General features: G+C 34.7%; 1 long non-coding RNA gene across 2 annotated transcripts in view; it reads left to right on the forward strand.

Moving 5' to 3' along the window:
• The window catches only part of LOC110676709, a 76,273-nt gene that overhangs the window by 10,724 nt on the left and 39,666 nt on the right, over positions 1-25,883 (forward strand). The gene's annotated exons all lie outside the window — the stretch shown is intronic.

The raw sequence follows: 25,883 nt of genomic DNA on the forward strand, positions 1-25,883 counted from the left end.
GAATATATGTGTATCATCTGTCTAGAACAATTTATATGGTCAAATCATGTACGAGACTATGCTTTCGATTGGAAAATTAGTATATTTTGCTCTTTTACAACTCAGCTTAGATAAACCATGAAAAGTTTCGTGTGAATTTTGAAATTATTATTCTTTTTATATTTTTTTTTATACCAGAAAGGTTAAAAAAACTTTTAGGTGGATTAATTCAAATTTTCTATGGTCAGTTTAACAAATTCAAGCTGGGAATGGAACAAAATAAAGGAAAACAACATTTGCGGGTATTAAAGCTTATTAAAATTCTCCCAAGCAGTCTGCCAATAAATGATAATTATTCTTGATCCACTTACCCCACCCCACCAAAAAGTAGGGGTAAGTGTACCATGTCCAATATATTTGTATTTATTCATAAAAATGACATATTTTTCATTATGATTCATTCAATTAGAACTGAAATGCTCACCATGTGTCGAAAAAAATAATAGAATTTGATTTTAGATAGAGATACAATGGATGTTTGATTGATGGAAAACAATTTTCAAATTAATTACTTTTTGAAGCTAACAAGTTTGCTTGTGTTAGTGTACGTGTAGTACCAGTTTTGCAATAGTATCAGTGTGGGCGTAAGAATATAACCTAAAACGAAGCAATGGTGCGAAAACATTCAACATATCCAAGTATTTAGGCTTAATATTGACAAATGATCCACTTACCCCACTGATACACTTCCCCCACTGTACCTTAATCAAATTGTAAACCTATTTTATTAACTCTAAAATTTGTTTCAAGCGGCATGCTCTTAGGCAGAGCCAAATACAAGCTGAAGTCTCGCACGTCTGTTTTTTTTCGAAATTAAAAATTATTGGACTTATTAAAACGAAACATAGTTTAACAAAAAGTTTTAGAAATTTCTTTGCCAATGTTCTGTATCATGTTTTACAAACCAGACCCATATGTTCAAAAAATAATTTTAGTTGCAGAACATGACTTCAATGCACATTTAATTGCATATTATTATTATTTATTTATTATTATTTTTATTACATAGTCCATCTGACAACTTAGTCTACATGAACTTTCAGAAACATTTAGATCTAATAAAAGTTGTTTGAAACTTCTCATAAGAACATCTACGGATACATCAAAACCAAATATACTGACGACACTATTGAAAACGTTACACATTGCTCTAATAGGTTTATTTTGCCCATTATCTGTACGATGATATCCCTGCCACAGAAGGACTTGGCTTCTAAGTGTCCGTGAAGGGATGTTGAAACTAATCTGCCGTAGTAGTGAGGGGGAGTTAATGGCATTTAGCATGAGTTTTCCAACAAAAGCTGCTCTCGAAATACACTGCGTCTGTTCGAAGAAGTTTCCATGCCTAGCAGACGGCAACGTTCTTTGTAGGGTGGTAAATTGTTAGAGTTCGTCCAGAGAAGAAATCTAAGGGCATATCTAATGAGCTTCAATCCGGCTACTCCATACAACAGTATAGGGGCACCAAACGATAGACGCAGACTCGAGTATTGATCGTACCAGAGTCGTGTATACTGCACGCAAACAGTAAGGATCACGGAATTCGGTAACAATTCGAAATATGAAACCAAGATTTCTTTTGGCTTTAGCAATAATCGCAGAATAGTGCTCCACAGTTTGACTCGTTCCAACTGAACGCCAGATATTTTGTAATTCCTAATTATGTTTGTTTCCCTCCTCGTGAATGATATTATAGAGCATTTAGGAATACCTGCTGTCAGCTTATTTCTCATGCACCAGTCTTTAAAGATGTCCACCATCCTTTGCAGTTCCTTACAAGCAAAAATATTTTAAGGTCATCCGCATAGAGAAGCTTGCAACCCTATGGCAGCACTAGACAAATGTCGTTAAAAAAGATCGAGAGCAGTAACGGTCCACTACCTTGAGGAACTCCAGAACAGGCATAGAAGTAGTCAGATGTCGCTTTACCGACCTTGACGAAGAGGACACGACAGCATGGGTAAGATTCCAACCATGATTTAAATCCAGCTGTTGGACCCAGACGTCTAATTTTGGCTAGTAAAATAGGTTTGTGGACAAAAGGTCGAAAGACAAAACGTCGAAAGGACAAAAGGTCGAAAATGATTTGCTTCGTGGGAGATTTTTCCTTCTTTGAAAATAGATATTCTACCTTTTGTGCTTCGACCTTTTGTCCTTTCGACCTTTTTTCTTTCAAACTTCTGTCCTGTCGACCTTTTGTCATAGATTCACAAAGTTACTCCTCTATAGTTTTGTATGTTCCGTTTGTCACCTTTTTTGAAGGCCGGTAGTTTTTTTCAACTTTCTCGGTGAATATCCTGGGATTTTTATACACACAAACACGTCGGAACCCTAGACGAACAAAACAGAGGAAGAATCATTCAAATCCGGTAACCCGTTCGTACCCATTTCGTGTCATACAAACACCATTCCCTTTTGATTTATATAGAAGATTATGCGTAAAATCCGTTTTTGAGCATAATATACTGAAAGCCATAACCTAGAACATAATCATCACAGTCGTATCCCCGAGCCACTTCAAATCGCACAAAAACAAAGGCGACAGAAAAAATGTTATTTACACATTCAGACCAACTCCGGTACCTGGTGCCCAATATGCATGGCCCTGCTTTTAACTGAAACTAGGCCAAATTTACCGTCGAATGATTCCAGATGCATCCTATTTCATCGTTTTCTCAAAAAGTTATAAACATTTGAATTTAAGCAAAAAATTACCTAACCCTGGAAAATATAGATAGGTATTCTTAACAATATCTCTTCGGGAATTGCTGGAGCAATTTTTTGGACAAAAAATTGCTAGATTCTGGTAGATTCCGAAAAAAAAAAGTGTAGAGGAGTTCTGAAAATAGTCTCTTCAAGACTAAAGGAATTTGGAAACATATTGTAAGGGTTTTTTTCAAATGAATTTTACGATATATTAGTTCCTTTTTTTCAAATTGCTAAATCGTTCCATGAAACGATTCCTGGGGAAATCACGATGGGAAATTCAATAAGGAATGTTGAATGTATTATTGAAAAAAAATTAAAAAAATATCCTCAAAAAACAACTTTAAAGGTTTTAAATAAAAATCAAGAATAAATCTCATAAATATTCCTTGATAAAACTCCTGGTGGATAATATATGAAAAATCTATTCGAATTTTTTGGACGAATTTATGGAAAAAAAAACCAAGAGCGCGAGAGGAAAATCAACGAAAATGCTTACTGGAAAGATTTTATGCAAAATTATAGCACTATCATTACTTTTCATCATTCGAGTGCTTCATTTTGTACCATAATCAACAACTCCAGTTTTTACGTATGAGGCTACCTATAATATCAATGTATTGTGAAAGCCAATGCTGTGTTGATTCCATCTAGTAAAGCCAATTTGTTCGATTTTATAAGTAAAAAACCATTAAATGTTAAAACAAAAAAAATCATCCCCTGTCAACTCCTAAATAGTGCAATTATCTTTGAGAAGCACGACCTACGACAACGAGCCGCCAGTTTCTCGATCGAAGCGTAACCCAGCCAAAGCTCCCACACTCTACGACCTTGCTCCACCTCCTCCTTCTTGCACCCACCCCCTCAGCTGTCTACAAAATCCCGGACCACGCGCGCTGGAATCACACCGAGACAAAGAGCAGACCACTACCAAATGTCTCCAAGTTGCGGCTGTGCAAAGAGAGACAGAGAGAGAGAAACTCACCGCCCTTCAACCAGACCTCTGAATGGGTGATTGAGGACACAGAGTGGCTCAAAGCTGGTCAATAGTAAAATACCTATTGGGTTTGCAAATTCTTTTACATATATTTTTTCTGGGTAACTTGGGTATTGAATAGTAATACTTCAAAATTTGAGATGGATTGATGTATATTTTGACTTTATTCCATCATGTCAACTGTGGAGGTTTCAGCTAAAATTAATCCTTTTGAAATCTTTCAAACTAAATCTAAACCAAAATTAGTTCAACCAGTCTCATTTGAAAGAATAGACAGAAATCACGGATTTGAAGATGCTTCAAAAATCATATTTTGTAATGAACAAGGATTTTTGAACAATTTGAGTAAGATTTGTACATTTGTATGGAGCGCGACCACTGTGCAATGGCACGCCAACACAAAGAGAATCTCATATCAAGAAGTGCATTCACATGCACTGTGATTGCGACGCGAGAGCAAGACCGGAAAGCTCTCGAACTGTCTGGATTCCCCGTTCCCAGTCAATGGCGGGTAGCTAGGTGTCCTTGCGCGCGCCCACATTACGGCTTTCGGTTGCCTAGAGAGGGTGGGTGGGATGAGCGAAGCTGCCACTGACTGCGCTACCCACCCACGTTTCGATGGATGGGAAAGTTTTCTCTCTCGTACTCTCGCCGGGTGTGACACAGTGGCACTTCGTAGAATATAAGTAGGTTGGAACCTAGAACGCTACTTCTAAGTAGCGGAAGGAAAACCGATTGCACATTGATCCAGAAGGCTAAATTAGTATATCTAGTATCTCAGATATGAGCACCTCAAAAAAAGTTCTCTTTCCACGACATGATTTTGCACTCCTCAATACTTTTGAGTGAGTTGGAAATTGGAATTAGATTATTCTGTTATAAGGTTTTTTAACGTTTTGAAGTTTACATGTACACGACGAAACACGTGTCAAATGTAAAAAATGAAATTGAAACTGCGAAAAGAAACCACGTGCTCCGGAGGGGATCGAACCCACGACTCCCTATTCGCTAGATGGGCGCTTCAACCTACAAGCTGCGGAGCCCCTTGAGAGACCCCGATGCAGGAAAGCGAACTGAACTCGATTACCCCAAAGCACATGGGATCATCATTTCATAGTTTAAACTACGTTCGGATATATGAGATGTATATATGACACATACGGGGGTGACCCATTTCGCATAAAGACGTTTCGCATACGGACGTTTGGCATAATGGACGTTTCGCATAAAGCAATTTCATACAAGAACATGTAGCATTTTAAAGAAGGCATATTATTATGATTATGCCAATAGTCCATTATGCCAAATGTCCGTATGCGAAACGGCCTTATGCGAAACGTCTTTATGCGAAACGTCTTTATGCGAAATGTCCCACCCCCGACACATACATCGTCGTGCACACATGTATACATCAAAACCAGCTAGAGTTATTTTATTTCCTTAGGCGGGAATTGCCTACATGATCATTAATTAACTGTGCAATTAGATTATGGTTTTAGACTTCGGTACAATTGTTTTGTGGTACCAAGGGTATATCTAATTTTAAATAAAGGGAAAAGCAAATAAACTTATTAAAACTTTAAAAGAACCATTGTAGGGAAAGTGTACCAGTTATGGCCATAGTGATTCCCTATTTGGCCATATGTGTTTTCCCAAGAACTTTAACATTTTGAATATTTATGAATGTTTTAACATCAAGATATGTTTGATTTTATGGGGTCGTGACGGACTTTGGTTTCAGGTTGGACGATTGCGCTGCAGAATCGTTACCTGTTCTGTGGCGTAGTTGGCTAACGCGCTCAGTCTAGCGTATTGGGAGTCGTGGGATCGAAGCCCACCAGAACGATTCTATTATTTTTCACAATCTTACATCTCAATTTGTCCAAATTGACTTTTGTGTCTACGACCTTCAGGTATTTTCATATATTTGATATCAAACTACTCAAACACACAGAACGATTTTAAATTTGAAGATAATCAAAGTATTGCGTATGGCGAAATAGGGAACTTATAGGGAAAACTTTTGCATATAAATGCAAATAATGGTGAAATTTTGAAGAAAATCTGATGATCCGAATAGTAAGTTGATAAATAGGCTTTGCTCTATTTTCAGAATTACTATTTCGGAACCATATAAGAACCGGTCACCGAGTATCCGGATATTGCAAAAACAACTCTTTGATTTTAGACTCTTGATCTCCAGTAATTTCCTCAGGTATAACTTTGATTTATTTCAGAGTGTTTAAAATATAAACAAACTTAAGATTCCGCTTATTCATGTGGATTCCTTCAAGAATTCATCCACGTTTCCACCCAAGAATCCAAGGGTGGATGACAAAACGTCGAAAGACAAAACGTCGAATGCCAAAATGTCGAATGTCAAAACGCCGGAAGGAAAAAAAAAAGTCGGAGGGAAAAAACATGGAAATGATAAAAATGCGAATAGCTGGCAAAACTTCGATTTGTTCGGTATTATTCGATTTGATTAAAATTAGAGTGTCCATCCCGGGACATCCCGGGACAAAAAATCCCGGGATTTGACAAATTTCGGGATTTCCCGTTTTCCGGGATTTTATTCCTGACATCCCGGGAATCCTGGGATTCCCGAAATGTAACTAGAATTTGATGAAAACCACTAAATTTCAATGAAAAACAATGACATTTTTTCTCACTATCACTTATTTGATAAAGTAGAAGAGCATAACCAAAAAGAGAATAAACGTGTAATTATTTTCATAAAAAGAGCAATTTACGAATCAACGAAACACAAATTTTTATTTATTTAGTTGCGAAGTTTTAATGCTTTTATTTTCAACATTAGCCGTTATTATCAGCCTATGCTGAGATAACAAATTTGAAAGTACACCTCAACTGCCGCAACTCGCAAGTCAGTACCATCTGTAAAAAGTAAGCATTGAGAAAATTGACTGAGAAGTTTTTAATCTCGTTTTCCATACAAATATTAAAAAAATCCAGGAGATTGGATCATGTTTCGAACTCAATGAAAATTATATAATTTGCTTTTCACTTCTTTACCTTTCCAAGAAAAATATAAAGATGGCCAAATAACGATTTATTTTTATGTTACACGATGCGAAAATCTGCAGTGGGACTGACATGCGTTTATTTTTTATTATGGGACAATTCGACTTGGTGTTTTTACCTAATTTTACTGAACAAAATGTGATTTCTCGTTAGTGCAGCTAAAACATCATTAGAAGATATAATAAAAACTGATATAACTCAATTTTCACCAAAATACAGATGGGGCTGACTCGCGATTAACGGTAGTGAACTCCAGTCAATAATTTTCAGTAAATAACTTTAAGCATGATCTACAATATCTTCAATGATCTTCAACCGTTTCTTATGTTCTAAAGATTTTATGACTTTTCAAATGAAGCAAATTGTTTTAAAATTATGACTAAAGTTTTCACCATACTTCCATTGATAAGTGTTATAGAGAATTAGAAAAAAAAAAATCCATTGCAAACCCGTTATTAGTCAAGCTAAGTTTTGATTTTTGTTGGGTTACTTCATCAAAATAAGAAAGTCTTGTCTGAAATGTGATATGCAAACCCGTTATTAGTCAAGCTAAGTTTTGATTTTTGTTGGGTTACTTCATCAAAATAAGAAAGTCTTGTCTGAAATGTGATATGCTATAATTAACATATTATTTTAAAAATTTACATTATCTGTTTATGTCATTGAAAAAATGGTAGTGTTAGATTTGTACTTCCATTTCAACCGAAATGCTAGTTTTATTGAAAATTTACTAAATCCCGGGATCCCGGGATTTCCCGGGACAAGCATAGATTTTTGTCCCGAATCCCGGGACGAGCAAAATGGCCGGGAAATATTAAACAATGTTTTAAACAGTTAAGGCATTTCCGAATTTGCAAAATTCTTATTTTTCAAGAAATCATAACTTTTAAACCGCTTGACCTTTTTTCAATTTTCTTCGACAAAAAAAAATTTTGACTTCCCAAAAAAAAAAAATGAAATATACAATTTTTTTTATGAAAAAATCTTAAATTTCCGTTTTTACGTGTTTTGAAGGCCTCGGGACAAAAGCGGCTATTGCTGTACCGTAAAACGGGGTAACTTTGATAGTTTTTTCGAAGAAAACTTGAATATTTATGCATGCTGTTTCAAAGAATTTCAATTCATATTTTTAAAACAAGTACTGGTATCCTAACTATCGATTCCAGTTGATAGTTTTCCAAAAGATTTATTCTTAATAGATATATAATTATTCATATAATCGAAAGTCGGTTATCTGTTTTGGGGTAACTTTGATAATGGAGCATCACTCGAACAAAATTGAATGAATTACAGAACATTTGTAGGGCATTGCATATCTTTAGGCGTTTAACGCTATATGGAAGTTTCTGACTTAGATTACAAAAATGGTCTCAGTTTTCGCTAAGAGATTTGAGACCGAATTCGAGTTCTACTATAACTAGGCTATCAAGCATAAGTGACGAATTCATTATGACTTCATCAAATAGTGATCGTACAACAGATTGCTTGAGAGCATTTCAAAATTGCTAAAATCTTATAAATTTTCCATATTTGTATATAAATCCTCAAATGTACTTGATTCCAACAGAAATAGCTTTAACATGAAGTGTCATACTAATACTCTTTACTTTTCATTCGTTTTGCTTAACAGATTAACAGGAACTTTGTTATTTCGTTTAGTATGTTGAGAGTCTCGCATTATCAAAGTTACCCGCATCATCAAAGTTACCCCGTTTTACGGTACTCATTTTTTCTTTAAAGTTCAGAAAATTTTACGTTTACTGTCAAATTTTCATATTATATTTTAAGTTTTCGAGATACAGTTGACTCTCCATAACTCGATATTCAAGGGACCATCGACTTATAGAATTATCGAGTTATAGAATGTACCGAGACAAAAAGTCACAAAATCGAAGGAACAAAATTCTGTATTTCTAATGCATAAATGATCACCTCTGTAAGAAAATAATTTTATTTTGTTGATTGTACTTTACAAACTATTATTTGAATTTTTTTTCGAAATGCTCGGAAAATCATATTATTTTGATTGACAATATTTTCTTTTATTTTCATGTTTTTCAACTTTTATTACAACTTGCATGTGTTTTTTCATCTCCAAACAAGAATTGGACCGCGTTTCCCCAAGTACGAAAGATTTTAAAATAGATATCGAGTTATGGAGAGAAATTTCCCTCTCACGTGACATCGACTAGTGGAGATATCGAGATATAGAAATATCGACTTATGGAGAGCACGATGTATGGAAAATTGAAGGGACCGAAAAATCCATCGAGTTATAGAGTATATCGAGTTATAGAACATCGAGTTGTGGAGAGTCAACTGTATACATTTTTTTTTTTTTTGAAAATAAATAATCAGTCATTTTTCATCGGCACACACTGTAGGTTTCAGCGCATTAGATTTTATATTTAAAAAAAAATCATAACTTTTTAACAGCTCAACTGATTTTCAATCTTTTTAATTGAATAAAAGCTTAAAATTTCAACTTTTCAAAAAAAAAATATAAAACTCTGAAAAAAATACATTGAAAAAATTAAAAAGTTCAAAAAAAAACTTCATGTAAAAAAAAACGTATATATTCAGTGTTTGAACTTTGTTCCAAATAAGCCGATCGTACCATATTGGAAGAGTGTAACAGTTCGCGAACCATATCAGTTCGTGGCACATCGCATTCGGAGAGCCGTATGAATGTAAACATTCACTCTCTCGTTTGGTACGTGGCACGAGAGCTCTCAAGAGCAGCAACTCTCACAGACTGCAACAGTATCGAGCCATTCGGGTGATTTATGTTTTGCATAAAATTGGTAATAACTTTCACATTTTCTGGTAATGCAGCCTTTAACAACCTAATTATAATCGATTGGATTATTGAACACCCCTTTGGTTGCATTCATAGCACAGAAAATAATACATTTTCGCCTCTGTTTCTTGGTCAGAATGAGAGTGGGTCATCGAATGACACACAGTGATCGGTGCCAAACAGTTGATGGTGTGTGTCTGTCTTGTTTTTGTTCATAGCTCATTATCTTCCACGAACGATAAATGTCATGCTTGTTGTATGAATGCAGGTGGATAAATTGGATGAACCTATGGCTCGTGTGTCAATGATCGTTAAATTTTCTAAAGCCTGAATAAATTATAAAACTGTTTAAATTCTCCACACAAAAAAAAAAAAACAAAATTCAGTATATCATTAGGAAACCTGCTGCAAATCCTGACTTCTAAATATGTTACCCTGAAGGTTCTGAAAAGACAATCAAGTTTCGGAAAATAATTATCTGTTTCTGAACAGATAATCGATTCAATTGTTATATGACAAAAGAACGAGTAAGTTTTAAAAAATAAAAAAATCACTTATTGACTAAAATCATGTGTAATTTATTTGTAACTAGTGGCCCCGGCAAACTTCGTCTTGCCATCAAGTAGGCTGTTGAAAAACGCTATTGATCGTCCCATACAAAATGACAGTTTCGTTGGCGCTCTTTTATCCAACATTCCCGGTGAATATTCTGGGATTTTTATACACACTAACACGTCGGAACCCTTGACGAACAAAACGGAGAAAGAATCATTCAAATCCATTCACCCGTTTGTAAGCCATTTCGTGACATACAAACACCATTCCATTTTTATTTATATAGAAGATTAGTTTACATTCAAATAAAATTGAGTTTTTGAAATTATCATGTTTATTAATATCATCTCACCTTCTACAAACTTTTAGACGTTAGTTTATAGGCCAAATAACATTAATTTCCAACACGATAGTAACAATCCCATAATATCGCATTTACGGAAATTGAAGATAGACGAAACTGATCAGTTAGTACAACAGCAAGAGATTAGTCAGTAACAATTCAATCAATAGGCAAGCAATGAAGAAGGCAAGATTCGCGCGCGTTGTTTCGCTGAAATAAAGTGGTTTAATTGGACATAATAATTGAACATTATCATCGGAAGGAAGGACTAGAGGAAGAGTTAGAAAGGAATTGTTATTGGGAATTAAAATGAACACGATTTTTCATACAAGGAGGATCTGCGGAAAGTCTTGATGAAGCTATAACTCAACCCTTGAGCCCCTATCCTCCAACACCATGGTTAACTGGTTTGATCACTTCTGCATATTCAAGAATCCGTTCTAGAAACGTTTCCTTTGCACTTCTCTGAAGACATTCCAGGAAAAATCCTTAAAATCTTTCAAGATTTAATTGAGAAAATCTCAAAAAATTACTGGAGGAAAATCTGTAGGAATGAAAAAAGGTGAAATTCCCTAGATGAAGGCTTATATAAATCTTTAAAGACAATTTTAGAGGAAATCCCTACAAATTCCTCGGGTACTTATTGATTGAATTTTAAATGATTTTTTGACCGGGAATATTGTAGGATATCCCAGGGAAATCGATGAATCGCATCACTGGATGAAATCTTGGACTTACTTAAAAAAAATCAAAAAGTTTTTGGAGAATTCAGGTGATTTCTGAAATAATCTTTGACAAATATCCATTTTTGTAGTTCTCCTTGGAAAAATCTAGGTTTAATTCCTGAGGTTTCATAAATCCATAGTGAAATTGACTAGGAAAATTCGTGGATAAATTCCTTGGCAAATAAACACTAAATGAACTCCTTAATAAATTTCCGGAGTGGGCACATTCCTGAATAAATTTCGACTGAAACTTCTAGAAAAAAAATGGGAAAACACATCCAGTAATACTTGTCGTAATGCCACGAGGAATGTCTGGTGTGATACTATGAAAAAATAAACTTATTTTCTGGGTCCTATTAGGTTTCGTTTTGTTTTCTTGGTTCCAGTTTGATTTGTTTTCGGCCGTTTTTGGCTCTTTTTATGTCCTTTTTTTCGGCAAAGGTCTTTCATTTCCCATTTTTAAGGCACTCAGTCACTAACAGCAATGTAAAGACGAAAAGCTTTCGTAGTCTTGTGGTAACGACTGGCACAAAAAAGAGGGTTAGAAGAAGGAGAGTCGAAAACCTAGTTTTAAGAAAATCTACTTTGAATTTTTGCAGCTATTTATCATTTCATACAAATTGTATGGAACAAATCAACTGTAGGTTATGTTAGAATGCTTGGAAATAGTATATTTTTCTCAACCTCACTCAACTCAAATCCGACCCAAAAGTCACTTACACCCCTTTGCATTTGAGCCCCTAAAATATAGTAACTTTCAATTTCCAGTCCAGGGTAAAAAAAATGTTAGCTTCTTCTTAGCTTCACTGTGCACAAAATATTTACCAACGGTTGTCCTGCCTACGGTTTTGAACGTGGACATGCCTCTGTTGGACACTTAACCAAATCAAAACTTGAATAGTAGCTATCAATCATCACACCATTCTTAAAAATTTGTTACTACAAGCTTGAGATATTTGAAGATAATTTTGCCATTTTATAGTGAACTTGAGACGCTCAAGGGATCCCGAAAATAACAATTAGTAGGGTCAATCAAACGCTGGCAATATGACTATCCAATTCCATTGTATTTTTCAAAAGATTCATATTGATGCGATTTTTGAAAAAGGTTTATTCGTCAACGTGTATGTATGAACATATCTTACAACTATGCTGAATACCTCGCAGGTAACATTGGTACCGTCGATGGGGGTGACAATGGTTCTGGGGGGTGAGATTGGGTCAAAATTGAAAAATATGATTTATGACATATATCAGCTAATAACGCTGATATTACTAAAAATTTATAATTTATATGTTAGGGAACATATTATTACACAAAACTTATCACAATATACATTTTTAGAAATAGTAGTTTTTGTTTAATATGTCAATAAACTTGCATGTTAAAACAAGACCAAATTTACAACATTAAATTTATCCTGTGCAAAGTATAACGCACACTCTTAAAAATAATGAAAATCACTGCGGACGTAATTCACATTATGACTGAATGACACATGATGTAAGTGATGAAATGACGTAAAAATGTGTTCTGAAAGATGTATTGAACGAAAAATGTAATTTTACATGATGAAGGACATGAAAACGATGCCACTATGATTGACATTTCCCAAATCAGACTCCATCGTATTTAAAATGTGACACAAATTTACGTCATTTGGCTCGCTTCTTTTATGTGCATTCAGAAGACGTAAAATCACATGATTTTTTCGGAGTGTGCATGTACTTCAATCTCTATTGCTATATTAGTAGAAGGTTTAAAGTCTTTTCAATACACTTCACACGTATTTTCCGGAATCTATTCGATTTTTCCACAAAAATTTCATTTTTTTCGGTACAGTTTCTAAAACATTAAAAATGGGGGTGAGATTGGGTCAAGGAAGAATGATGATGAATGAAATCACAAGTCTACTTTTTTGTCGTTCTACGGTGATATGTGTAATCTTTCTTCATTAGGATGTGTTTGTTTTATCTAAATACAGCATCGCTGAAACATCAAACATGTTTAGTTAAGGATTCCGTTCATTTAATAACAATGCAACGTATTTTGATTTCTTCTCAAATCGGCAACTGTTTTTCGTGCGCAACAACATCGTACTGTTTTATCAAATGGATTTTCTTTATTTAATGGTTTACCAGTGTTTTCATATTATAGAAACATCTCACGGAAGTACAAAAGAGTGGGATTGCTGAAATACCGGGATTATGACGTCAACATCTGCCTAAATTGTATTGATCGTGGAATGTCACACCGAAATTGAACTATTTGCGAAGGTTTAAAATAATCACTGTTTCTGTAAACCTTTGGAGAAACTGAATGAGCTTTTTGGCAATGGGGATTAGACTTTGAAGACATTTTGAGGGGGAAAATAAGAAAATTTGTGTAAACTTGACGATAAATGCTAGGTTTACATATTTTTTCTCAAAGCTCTTCAATTTTTTTATAATCGTTCTTTTAAGTGGGTTTATCATACTTGTGAAACATCTTAGATGTCTTTTCGTCTTGTTTGCATCATATTTCATCAATATTTTTCAGCTGTGAATGATTTTGCAATCATATTCTCAAAATCAAGTTATTTTAATTACAGTGACCCAATGTCACCCCCTCTATGGGGTGAGATTGGGTCATTTTTCATTCACTTATAGCGCTGCAGTAAATCAATATTTTTCCATAATATGTTGGACAATTGTTAAAGTACCATCAAAGTACATACACTCCAAATTTGAATTTTATTGGAGTTAAATTGCGAAAGTTATTCAAAAAATAAATCGTACATATGCATTTTTGACCCATTCTCACCCCCAACGACGGTAGTTGAATAACAGTTTATTCAGCTGAAAAGAGGCAAAACAACATTTTGCTGAATAAACTTTATTCAGCTATCAATGTTACTTGGGCTATGCCTAATCATAATTCGGTTCATATAAAAAAATATCGTACACGTCATTTTTGAGATTACCGCAAACTAAAAAAAAAGTTATATATAATATAACTATACTATAATATAAATATAATTATACATATAATTTTTGGAAGCGAAAGTTCTGAACGCATAAAGCAATTATGGTTTGAGGAATCAATCAATTGAAAATTTCAATTTGAAATGAAAATCTCATCTCCACCTCAATCAGCTTTCAGTAACAGTGGGGAATGATTGTCAATTTTATTCTACTGCTCCACTGTGCAGCGCCCTACTACGCCATCTCATAGTGGCGGCTGCGTATTCCAGTGTAAATGTGTTGCTGTAGTAGAAAGGCACTTTACTACCATTACGATCGACACTAATGTGCCGGCAGTCTCGACGGTTCGTCTCGTCTGGCGTCGGCGGCTGGCTGGCCTGGACTTTGTGGTTGTGGTTGGATCCGGGCAACACCCCCACCTCTCCCAAAATGCATCCCATTCCTCCTTATCTGTCTAGGTCAGACACTCAGGGTACAGTCTGTGTGAGGAAGTGTTCTTTGTCATCTTGAGAAGCAAATTCCGTGGATTGATGGCAGAAAATGAGACATTCAATGCAATAAATTATGATTAATGGAAATTGAGCTTAGCGTCATGGCGTTGTTTGCTACTTTGTGCAAATTTTTTATTGAACATAGCATGTTTCTATGGGGCCTTCCTTAGTCGAGTGATTATGTCCGAAACTACGTAGCACAGCCATGCTGAAGGTGTCTGGGTTCGATTCCCAGTCGTTCCAGGATTTTTTCGTAATGGAAATTTCCTTGACTTTCCTGGGCATAGAACATCACTGGATCTGCCACATGATATACGTCCTCACTGTTATTAACTCCTCCACTGTTATTAACTGAGAGCTTTCTTTGCCAAAGTTGCCATTTTCGCGTTCATATGTCGTGTAGCAGGTACGATGATACTCTATGCCCAGGGAAATCGCGGACTCTAACCACTCGGGTAAGGAAGGCCCCAGCGGAAAATATACCTTATCGATTGAAGTATGAGCAATAGAACGAGACGTGCTTATTTGAGAAGAGTAATTGTAAATAAAAAATAATTGTCCGTATTTCAAGCGATTGGCCATAAAAAATCCACCGTTTTAATGCTGTGCAAAATAAGGAGGCTCATATTTAGTACAACTTTATTGGTAACTGATTGCGAATGATGTTAAACATTTAATTGCGTCCTTTAATCGGAACTTCAATTGAAGAGGGTAAATTATCGCAATGCATCTCTCCATTCTTCTGTCTGCTGCTCGTGAAACTGCGGGTGCCTGCAAATGATCAAATTGTATCTAGAATTCGACATTGGATTAGCACAATATCCAGGAATCTTACCTGCAAGTACAAAGGTGTATTGAACACGTCCAATCACGTATTCAAGGTGACTTGTAATTATCAACAGCAGTACTGAATCAAAAAAAACTTTTGATCCGCCGTGATGAGCAAACTGACAAACAACACTTCGGCCATGTTTGTTTTCAACTGCTGTTGAGCGCACTAATTTTACACGATGATTGAAATTTAAGGTAATATTAATGGAAGAAACCAGTTTACATCGATTTATTTTTATGGTAAGCATTAAAAATACGTCAAATGATAATATCGTGTGGAAAAAGCCACAGTATTCGTCGTTTAAATTTAATTATTTCTTGCTGTGTGGTACCCACGGCATTTCCGGAGGATTTTCCGCACGGAAAAGATCTGATCCGTTGTCGAGGGGCCGTCGATGAAACCTGCTTGATAACTTCCCGAGATCTCGTTTGCTACTGGTGATAGACGACGGAAGATAATCTGGGATAGCACATTGTAGGCGGCGTTAAGAATTGTGATTGCACGATAATTTCCACACTCCTGTTTTTCGCCCTTTTTATAGATAGGGCATATAACGCCTTGCTTCCACTCCTCCGGTAGCTATTCCGTTTCCCAGATTCTGACTATCAGCTGATGCAGACAAGCGGCCAACCTGTCCGGGCTCATCTTGATGAGTTCGGCTCCGATACCATCCTTGCCAGCGGCCTTGTTGTTCTTGAGCTGTTGAATGGCATCCTTAACTTCCCCCATCGTGGAAGCTGGTTGGTTTCCACTGTCCGCTGTCCTGACGTAGCCATCGCCTTCGCTGTCCTGACCTTCTGTGCCTGTGTTTTCTGCGCCATTCAGATGTTCATCGTAGTGCTGCTTCCACCTTTCGATCACCTCGCGTCCCTCCGTCAAGATGCTAATCACGGCACATTTCAACTCGCGGCACGAAGCCTTTGCGGGATGTGTTGATCTTCTGATTCAACTCCTGCGTTTCTTGAGAACGGTACAGCAACTCCATCTCTTCCATACGGCGCTTTTTGTCCCGGGCGGGTTTGCTGTTTCCGCTTCAGTCTGTATCGTTCCACGTTTTGTCACGTACCATGCTGCAGCATTGCAGCTCGCGCTGCATTGTTCTCATCTAAAACCTCCTGGCATTCTTCGTCGAATCAATCGTTTCTTGAGCTCCTTTCCACATATCCGACAATGCTTTCAGCAGTGTCGTTAATGGCTGCTTTGACTGTCCTTCAGCAGTCCTCAAGAGGGGTCCTATCGAGCTCGACATAATCCGGAAACGCTGCCTCAAGATGCTGCGCGTATGCATTTGCGATATTCGGTTGTTTCAGTCCCGCTAGATTGTACCGAGGCGGGCCTCGGTGCCGTACATCGTAGATAACGGATAGTTTTGGGCGCAGTTTCACCATTACCAGGTAGTGGTAGAAGTCAAAGTTAGCACCACGATAGGTTCTGAAGTCGGTTATGTCGGAGAAGTGCCGTTCCACTTCAGAAAAGCTCATACGAACGCTTTGTATTCTTCTTTCTGAATCAAATCAGTAATATTTTACGTATGTGGTATAGTTTTCTAATCAGAATAGGAATTCCCAGAAATTGATACACATGGCAGTATAAGCTGTATTCATGTGCTTATACGCGCAAATTTCTTGAAAGCGGGTTCACTATAACACGATTAACAGTGAATGGCTTATATAGCCTTAAGGTGGTCTCAAGCTCATCGTGATACTAGTTTTGTGCAGTCACTAATCTACTCATATGCAATGCGCACATTATATTTGGGGTTTGAAGTGCCTGATTTTGAGTAAAAGGGCTGGATTACTTCGGATAAATGTGGCGACGGTAACAAATCGATCCAACGTAATCCAGCCCTTTTATTCACGACTTCGCACTTGTGGAGGGCACATTTTGCGAAATAGACAAACAATTTCAATAACCAACATGGACACATAAATTTTATTATCGTAAAACGAGGTATCTTTGAAAATGCGGGTAACTTTGATAGTGCGGGATCCGCAACATATATTATTATTATTATTATTTATTTTTAATCAAAAATTTTGAAAGAGGGAAAAACCCCTTTGAGTGATTTCTTTTTGGAAATCTTTCTCAAAGAGGCACAAAACCTCTTTATCTTTTCACAAAACGTTATAAAACACACTTAAAACTAAAGGCTCACACGGTAACGAACCATAACAGAGCCATTGTCTTGAAAGGGACGTCAATTAGGTATGGAATAAGGGCATCAATTCAGTCGAATAAAAACCAGTCGGGGAACGAACCACAACCTCATTGATATCTGAAAATAAATTGAAAAGAAAAAAGCAACAACGAAGTATCAAACAAAATATGAGATTTCATTCAAGAAATTGAACAATAATTTTAAAATTGGATAGCATTTTGCACCTAGTATGTCGCGCACAGACACAGGAACTGAGAGACCAAAATTAGTTATGCTGTTCAATAATTTGTTTCTTGGAGAAATATATTTGTCGCAATGAAATACTATATAATCAATGTCTTCATAGGATTTTCCACAGTCGCACAAATTGGAATCTGTAATGTTGATACGATACAAATGGCTGTTGCAAGTGTAATGATTTGACATTAACCTCGAAAATGAGCAAATAAAATTTCTACTAACTGACATATTATTAAACCATGGAAAGTGACTTACTTTAGGACAAATCGAATGACACCAACGCCCTTTATCACCAGAGTTCCAACAATTTTGCCAATTGGAAAGAGATATTTTTTTAAATTTTGAATAATATTCAGAAGGCGAAATATCACGATTGAAAATTACGCCACGATTCACACCTAATTTAGCTAAAGAATCAGCCTGTTCATTTCCATAAATATTACAATGAGCTGGGACCCATACGAATTTTATGACGAATCCTTGAGAGTTGAGATCAAATAGTATTTTTTTAATCATAAAAATGATATGATGAGTTTTAAAATTAAAATTGATTGTATTCAATGCATGAAGACAACTCAAACTGTCAGAACAAACAATATATATATTTGGAGTACAATCTTTGATCAAGATGCATGCAAAATATAAGGCAATCAGCTCTGCTATGAAAATAGAACAGGGAGATTGTAATTTAAAAAAATGAGCTGAAAATAAATTGTACACACCGAAGCCAGCATTATCATGAATCAAAGAACCATCTGTATAATAAAATTGTGCAGGAGTGATTCCATTAAATTTCCGCTCGAATAAAAATTTAGAAATATTAGAATGTTGAATTTTTGGAACTTGTTTCAATTCATAAAATAGAGACAAGTCAATTAATGGTTGATAAGTATGAATGCTGATATTAGAATTATAAAATGCATTCCAAGGAATTGAAACAATATTTTCAACAGAACAATGATTAAAGGAGTCTAATATTTTGCTCGTGGGATTAATTTCAAATAAAGAGCTTAAAATATTAATAATCGGATGATTGTTAGAAAAACAATTCATCATAAATTTACAGTTCAATTCTTGAAAACGAATTTTAAGTGGAATAACACCTGCCAAAACTTCAATTGATTGAGTATGAGTTGAATTCATAAGTTTTAAACAAATCCTCAAGCAACGAAATTGTATCTTTTCAAGTTTGACAAAATATGTTTGTGCAGCACTACCAAATAAACAACCATATTCCATAACTGAACGAATAGTAGTTTTGTAAAGGGTTATTAAATCAGAAGGATTTGCTCCCCACCAAGTACCAGTGATTGTTCGTAGAAAATTTATTCGTTTTGCACAAACTTTTTGAATATATTTGATGTGAGTGTTCCAGTTCAATTTAGAATCAAACCATATACCAAGATATTTGTAAATATCAACTTCTTCAATTTCAAGTCCATTAAGATATAAATTTATATTTGTGGAAGAATATTTTCGTGTAAAAACAATATATTTTGTTTTTTGAACAGAAAAAGAAAAACCGTTTTCATGTGCCCACATATCAATATTATCTAAGGCACATTGCATAAAATGTCTAATGATCTCTCTATTTTTTGCCACTAATAGAAATCACATTATCACCAGCAAATTGTAGTAAGTAACAACCATTAGGAATAATGGAAGCAATGTCACTTGTGAATAAATTGTACAAAAAAGGACTTAAACAAGACCCTTGTGGAAGGCCAAAATAACTATAACGGATAGTTTTGGAACATCCATCATGGAAAAAATTCATAATTTTGAAAGAAAATAAATTACATAAAAAATTTGAAATCAAATTTGGAATTTTTAAATTGTTCATTTTATTGAACAATAAATCAATTAAAACAGAATCATATGCTCCAGAAACATCTAAGAAGGTTGAAACAACATCCTGCTTTTTATTGAAGGAAAGTTGAATTTGTGAAGCCAAAAGTGAAACACAATCACGGGTACCACGACCTCTTCTAAAACCAAATTGAGAAGATGAAAAAATTTTGTTATCTTCAGCCCATAATTCAAGGCGGTTTAAAATCATTCGTTCAAACAGTTTACGAAAACATGACAGCAAACTAATTGGTCTTCTACTATCTGCAAATGAAGGATCTCTACCAGGCTTCACAATGCTAATAACTTTAATAGAACGCCATTCAAGAGGTACAATGTTCTGATATAAGAAAGAATTATAAATTGAAAGTAAATGAAGTTTTCCTTCATCTGGCAAATTCTTTAATACAATAAATTTAATATTATCAATTCCAGGAGCAGTATTTTTGGTAATTGATAACGCCATATTAAATTCATCCAATGAAAAAGGATTGCAAAGTTCCGGAAAATAATTCAAAGAATTTGCCTTGAAATGTATTGGAGGAGGTACAAAATCAGGACATATTTTTGAAGAAAAATCATCTATCCATTTTTCCGAATATTCCAAAACAGTGGGAAGAGACGATTTATAATTCCTTAAATTACGAGCTACCGACCATAACTTCGATAAAGAAGTATCTCTGTCAAGATTTTCAACAAAATTTTTCCAATAATTTCTCTTTTTAAATTTTGTTATTCTTGTAAACTGTGCTTCAGCTTTACAATATAATAAATAATGATTTCTGGAACCAGATCTGCGAAATAATTTGAAAGCATCTGATTTATTCTTTAAAGAAATGGAACACTCATCATCCCACCAAAAAGAAGGGAGATTTTTCTTTACAGTACCAGACACTAATTTCCTGTTCTGGTTCCTGCATTGATAAATTATTTGAACAAAGGGATAAATCAACATATGAATGATTATTGGGAGGCACAGCAACCCTAGTAATCGATCCATCATTAAGAATATATAAATTAAAATCATCAATCAAATCCATAATTAGAGAACCCCTACCATCCGTTTTTTCACTACCCCAGGCAAAATTGTGTGCGTTGAAATCGCCCAATACATAAAATGGAGGAGGAATTTCATTCAAAATACATTTTATTTGAGACAACGAAAAACTTGCATTTGGAGGAATATAAAAACAAACAATAGAAAACTCACATTTTCCTTTTCTAATAGATACAGCAACGTATTCTGTTTCTGATTGAAAAGATAAAACTAAATGTTTGAATTCAATATTTTCACGAACACCAATTAATACTCCTCCAAATGATGAATCCCTATCTTTCCTTATTAAGTTAAATTGTGGAATACGGAAAAATTTTGATGTTCCTAACCATGTTTCATTCAAGCAAAACACATCTACATTAAAATTTGTAATTAATGCTTTCAACCGATCAATTTTGGGAATAACGCTGCGGCAATTCCATTGTAAAATGTTCAAATTATTGCAATTATTTGAAGCCATTAGGAAGAAAATAATGAGGCAATGAGGGGAACAAATGAATTCAATTTATTCAAAAGAGTGGCCAAAAATGGTAAAACCATTTTGATGATTTTTTTCCAAAAATCACTTACTCCCAAAAAGTCAACAATTTCTTCAAGGATTCTCAAAATTGACTGACTTGAATTTTCGTTATTTTGCTCATTAGAATTAGTCTTGGACTGCTCATTAGGCTTGGATGAACAATCAGAATCAAATCTTTCAAAACCTTGAATATTTTTGTGAGGTGCAAATGCCTTAAGGGGAGGAAAATTCATATCAAAAGAAGTTGATGGTTGAGGTTCATCAGAAATATTTTGTTTGTTCGAAGAAATATTAACAGTTTTTCTCCTTTTACTAGGAGGTTTGTAAACAAAATTATTGAAATTATGAAATGATTCAACTCCATCATCATTGGGCAAAATTTCAAAAACATTAGCTGAAGAAATGTTATCTGAAGATTTCATTATTTCAGCATATGATAAATTGGTCTTATTTCTTATTTTTTTATTTAATTTGGATTGATGATCAATGTAAACAGCACAATCTTTCAAAGATTTGTGCTTCTGTTTACAATAAATACAAAGGTCCGAATTTTTATTACATTCAGACGAAGAATGCGCTTCGCCACACTTCGAACATTTTTGTTTATTGGAGCAAAAACTGGAAGTGTGACCAAAAAGGAGACATTTGTCACAATGCATGAGCTTTGGGTAGTAAAGCCTCACGCGAAATTTTACATTATCAATAATTACGAAGTCTGGCAGGACTGAACCAGAAAACGTAATTTTGATGCAATTCGAATGCATATATTTGGTATCATTTCCAACAAAATATTGTTTTGACAAACGAACACAATCCAGGACTCCAACAGAAGAAAGGGATTGGTTCTTAAAAATTCCTGAACCATGGTTCCTTACATCTTCGCAATCCAAAAATTCATCATAAATAATTCCGTTTATTTCGCATGCGTCACGCGATAGGAATTAGAAAACATTTTGGATTCCAAAAGAGAGTTGGCATCATCTCTTGATCCAAAAATTATTCTCAACTTATCGAGAGAAATTTTTTTAATTTCTTTTACCGATTTGTATTTTTTATGAACTTCAGATGAAATCAATAAAACGTTAATCGGATTTTCTTTCTTACGAAAATACACTACAAATGGACCGGAAAAACTGGAAGGATAAACCTTTACACGAAAAGGTTTATTCAAAGAGGTTTCAATTGATTGAACATCATCTTTTGACCCCCCTTCCCCCTCGTCAGTTTCCATAACAGAAACTCAACGAGGGAAAAGATGTGAATTTGTTTGAAAGAGTAATAACAATAGTAAAGTGAAGAAATAAAATAAAAAATACTTATACTTATGTTGGAAGTTCAACAACAAACGAAACTCCAAAATGAACTTGAATCACCAAACTTCAACGACGAACTTGAATGAAAGGCACTTGAATGCTTGAAAAAACTGCAACTCTTGAATAAAATACTTGAAGAAATAGTCCCAGCAAATCCACAGAATCGTAAGACAAAGCCTCGAAGGAATGGTCCCAGCGAAACCACGAAATCGCAAACCAAAGCCACGTAGGAATGTTCCCTGTAAATCCACTGAATCGCAATCCAAAGCCTCGTAGGAATGGTCCCAGGAAATCCACGAAATCGCAATCCAAAAACTCGGAAGTATCTGAAATGAGAGAAAAAAATTGACAAGCAGCGAAAAAAAACCGTTTTGCCTGGTCAAGGCCTACTTACCGAGTATATCCGCAACATATACTAAACAAAATAACCAAAATTATGTTATTCAGTTAAGCAAAACGAATACGAAACTAAGGAGTATCAGTGTGACACTTCACCTCCGAGCTGTTTTCGTGCCAATCAAGAGTATGTGAGGCTTTATATTCGAATATTAAAAAATGATGAGATTTTGGTACTTTCAAAACGCTCACAAAGAATCTGTTTTACTATCACTATTTCATGAAACTATAATGAATTCGGTACGTATGCTTGATGGCCTAGCTATAGTAGAACATGAATCCGGTATCAAACCTCATAGCGAAAAACAGTTTTACAATTTGGAATCATTTTTGTAATCAAAGTCACAAATTCCCATATAACATTAAAAACCTAGAGGTATGCAACGCCTCATGTACTTTACGGGATTCAGTCGATTTATACTCATTCATGTTCCAAAAACGATTGATTTGTGATGAATTCAATGTCGAAACATGATTATCGATAGATATCTATTCAGAGATATATGTTTATACCCATTATTATCAACTTATAATGGTGTTTATTATGTTTGTTTTGACTGAAAACCCTTTTAAAGATGTTTTTTGTTCAATAAATTCTGTACTTTAATTGATAAAATCTAATCCAGTTTCTCTATTAACATTCTCCAATCAAATTCAAACTGTGATGATGTCAAACAATAGTATGTTTTGGATTTTCATGTGCTTATCTACTCATTATCAATGTTACCCCATTACCAAAAACCGGTATCAAACTTCATAGCGAAAAACAGTTTTACAATTTGGAATCATTTTTGTAATCAAAGTCACAAATTCCCATCTAACATTAAAAACCTAGAGGTATGCAACGCCTCATGTACTTTACGGGATTCAGTCGATTTATACTCATTCATGTTCCAAAAACGATTGATTTATGATTAATTCAATGTCGAAACATGATTATCGATAGATATCTATTCAGAGATATATGTGAAAACCCCTTTAAAGATGTTTTTTGTTCAATAAATTCTGTACTTTAATTGATAAAATCTAATCCAGTTTCTCTATTAACATTCTCCAATCAAATTCAAACTGTGATGATGTCAAACAATAGTTTGTTTTGGATTTTCATGTGCTTATCTACTCATTATCAATGTTACCCCATTACCAAAAACTGACTTTCGATTACATGAAAAACTATAGATTCATTAAGATCGAACCGTTATGCAATCTTTCATGTACAATCGATAACTAACAAACCAGTGCTTGTTTTACAAATAAAAAAAATTTCGATTTTCTCTCAAAAACCTATCAAAGTTACCCCGTTTTATGGTATGTATTTAGTTTTAAGTATATGAAGGTAACTAAGGATATGTTAATGATGTGAGGTTTTAGCAAAAGCAACCAACCAGCGGCTGCAAGATTTCAATATAAATCGGCATGGCAACTTTTCAAATATATATTATATAATATTTTAAAAGTTACTCATACAATGAATATCTTTCAATCAAAACAAATGTGAATAACAAGATCAGCTAGAGTGAACATACCATACAAAATTGAAACAGTACATTGCCCTATATAATTGTATGGCGGTTTATTTAATGGTTGCATGTAATTATACAATTGTCTGTTATCTTAAAAAAGCTTCATGTTCAATAACGTACTCCAATAATTTCAACTATTCAGTAGAATAGGAAACATTGATTGAAACTTGATAAGTTGTAGTATGTTTATCTTAATAAATTTATGTAAAAATGCGATGTCGTTAATAAACGGCATACCACAATGGGCTGGTCACATTGTGTGAATGTAGGTAGAAATTATGCTCAATTTGAAACGTCTTGTAATCGATTCGTGATCTAGGTATATCAAATAAGTCTGCAATGCATCAAAATTAGTATAACTCTAATATTCTCCTATGAACTCATATATGGGAGAAGGGTAAAAATACAAAAATCGACTTTTTTCATTTTTTTGCCGATGAAAGATTTTTTAATATTTTGCAAGCTTTTCTTGACTATCAAGGCTAACTTTTAGTGAAAAAAGATCGGAGGTTCATGCAAGTTCGATAATATGTGTGTTCCAGCACACCGTGCGTCGGTCTGAACTCCTCCTCCTGGTCAACCTGAGCGTTCAAACAGCAGTCCATGTATTGTTCTTTAAAATGAACATAGAAAAACACAAAATAATGTGTATTGAATGTAGAATTGTAGAATGTAGAATGGAGAATTCAGACATAAGTAGTATAATAAAACAAATGTGACAAACATCCGGTTTAAGCAGCTCTTATTACAAAAATAGATAGAAATGAATAAAACCGTACCGTTCCCTAGCAAAATTGTGGCCAGAGGCATTCAATTGACATTTTTCGTCTGTACGTTCATTTGATCGCTCACGCTGTGATTGTTGAAGAGAAGCGCTGCCGAATATCATAGAAAACTTGTTGACATGATTACTTACAACACTGTAGACAACCCCCAAGTAGGATAGTTTTTGAACGAATACCTAAGAAAGCACAGTGGGTAATCCAGATTTTCAAGTATGTTGATTCACAGGATAGTGGATGTTTACCTGTACTATGAACATCTTAATTGTGATGATCGATAATGCGATCAAAACATTGATTGTCGTACTACATTCTCAAAACACAAAATGGTGTAACGCATTGATCAATTCTATAGTATTCGAAAATATGACGAAGGAAAGCTGCCATAAATTAAACTGTAGTGTAGTATTTCAGTTGAATTGCTGCTGAAATAATGTCTATAAAATAATTTTTAATAAACAACCCATTGTTTGCAATCCTTACCATAAAGTTTTCTGATCTGCAAAGGGCGAAACATTCAGTAAACAACACCTGTGGAATGTTCTTCGG

The sequence above is a fragment of the Aedes aegypti genome, chromosome 2, assembly GCF_002204515.2.
Source record: "Aedes aegypti strain LVP_AGWG chromosome 2, AaegL5.0 Primary Assembly, whole genome shotgun sequence".
Classification (NCBI taxonomy): domain Eukaryota; kingdom Metazoa; phylum Arthropoda; class Insecta; order Diptera; family Culicidae; genus Aedes; species Aedes aegypti.